Raw genomic sequence first — 2,297 nt, 5'->3', positions numbered from 1 at the left:
AATAAACTCAGAGGTACATACCTGACTATATTAATAACCTCAAAGGTACATACTTGACTATATTAATAAACTCAGAGGTACATACCTGACTATATTAATAACCTCAAAGGTACATACCTGATTGTAATACTAACCTCAGAGATACATACCTGACTATATTAATAACCTCAAAGGTACATACCTGATTGTAATACTAACCTCAGAGATACATACCTGACTATATTAATAACCTCAAAGGTACATACCTGACTATAATACTAACCTCAGAGTTACATACCTGACCTGACCTCGCGCTGAGGCTGCACTGCGTAGAGGCGCGTCCCCCAGGTGGTGGATAGGGGGGAACCCTGCTGTGTAGGGGTGTGCCTGAATAAGCTGAAAGGTGAATAGGGTGCCGTGAACCAAAAGCAGCCAGGCAGGTGGGGCTCATTAGCCTTGGCAGGCAACCCGCCTAGGAGTAGGAAAACTGTGATATAAAACCCGGGTATTGTTAACACTCGTTAGCCGTCTACCCCTGGTGGATGGCAAGTTGACAGAATTTTATGATGAGCGGACAAGGGACCGGCCCCCAATACCCGGCAAAAGGGGGTTCTAAAATCTCCGGGAACCCAGCCTATTGCACCTTGGGTGCGGATGCCAGACTTTTACATTTATCACTGGATTTATTGTGCGATTTTGCATCCCCTGCACATTCTTCTCCGAGCTCCTCACACTGGACCGGACGAGACCGAACCGGTTCGGAGGCAGYAGGGAGCCGACGCTCTGAGGCGTGGTGGAGAAAGCGGGCCTTCCTCTGAACACATCCAGAAGAGTACAGTYTGCTTTGATTTAGAACCTCTTCCAGGGACCAGATAACAAACAAAAATCTTTTGTGGATCTGGTAAAAAAAAAAGCTTCCATCCAGCAGTAACTTCAATGAGGTTTGCACGGCTCTCTTTTTATTTGACTCTTCCAGTCACCGTTTCAACATCTGAGCGCTCCTCCAAGTTAAAAAGTCAACACTTGCATACATGTCAAGCCCTTCAGTCGTTTACCTGTACAATGAGCCTCAAAAATCTATATTTTTAGCAAAACATAAAATAATAAAATAATCTGTCGCACGCACGGGGATTGGGCCGGGGGTACAGACGGGCAGTCGGCTGTGGATTTCAGCACCCGTGCAGGGAAAAATGAGGAGGGAGAGGAGAACTTATTTATAGTGGCAGAGCGGGTTGATGTTATTGTTTTAACATCCTGCAGGCTCTGAAATGTTAAATACATTTGAAACTACGTTTTTTTAATCCATAAAACTTAAAAATATTTGGGAGAGATTGGTCTGTTAACTTCAGTATACCTGCAAAATGATGAAAAAATTACAGACAGTCCGTACAACATGACATGCTGCGATTTGAGTGGAACAAAGGACTCATGTTGTCCACAGAGAATAAGATCAAAGAAAGAGCAYCACGGACGAGTTCTCGGAGCGCAGGGCTCATCATATGTTCTTCAGTAGTGGTGAGTAGCTACTTCTTTTGGAAAACGTGTTTGTGAACATGTGGACCGCTGTGCCAGTTTTACTGAACTTTASCTACTGATAGGTACAGGCTCTGAGTTGAAATAGATAAAGCTGGTGTCAAAATGACCCAACCACTATCCGTGGTGCTGAACTGTTTTGAATTTGTGTTGTTTTATAGCTGAATGTTTTTTTTTTCTTGGTTTGTTACACTTCATGTTCGATTGATGGACTTCACAATAACATAGTCACGCTGTGGTGCTGAAAGCTTGTAAGCCCTGCTGTTGCAGTATGTTGTATGAAATGAAGTTATCATGAGTTTTATTTTTTAGTGTAAAGAGCCCGGTCATTTGCACCAACCCCGGCCCGGCTTTGATTTGTTCAGCTAGTCTGCTCAATCATTACATTACTGTCTCTGTCATTAGCGAGTACATCATATTTTCTGAATTATTATGCAGTCTAACCAGTCAGCAATCCAATAAAGTCCATATTTTACATGTTTAATATCAGCAAGTGATTTATATTTGATGGCAGATAAAATATATTCTAAATAGGTTAAACATGAAAATTGATGCTTTTTAAATTTTAGCATACGTTTTATGACTACAATAATTAATTTTGGTTAAATATGCGTAATATTTACCTGTAAAACATAACCTTTTCTGCTCTTGTAAACGTGTTGTAACAAATTATGTAGTTTATATCAAAGTATTTGAGCCATTTGTATGCTTATAAAACGTTTGTTTGCACAGCACTACGTTCTGCTCATTGATTTTTAGATTAGTTTAGTTTAATTAGTTTATAC

Source organism: Austrofundulus limnaeus, unplaced genomic scaffold, assembly GCF_001266775.1.
Source record: "Austrofundulus limnaeus strain Quisiro unplaced genomic scaffold, Austrofundulus_limnaeus-1.0 Scaffold981, whole genome shotgun sequence".
In the NCBI taxonomy this organism is placed as follows: Eukaryota; Metazoa; Chordata; class Actinopteri; order Cyprinodontiformes; family Rivulidae; genus Austrofundulus; species Austrofundulus limnaeus.
The sequence above is the reverse complement of the archived record's forward strand: the minus strand, read 5'-3'. Positions refer to the sequence as shown.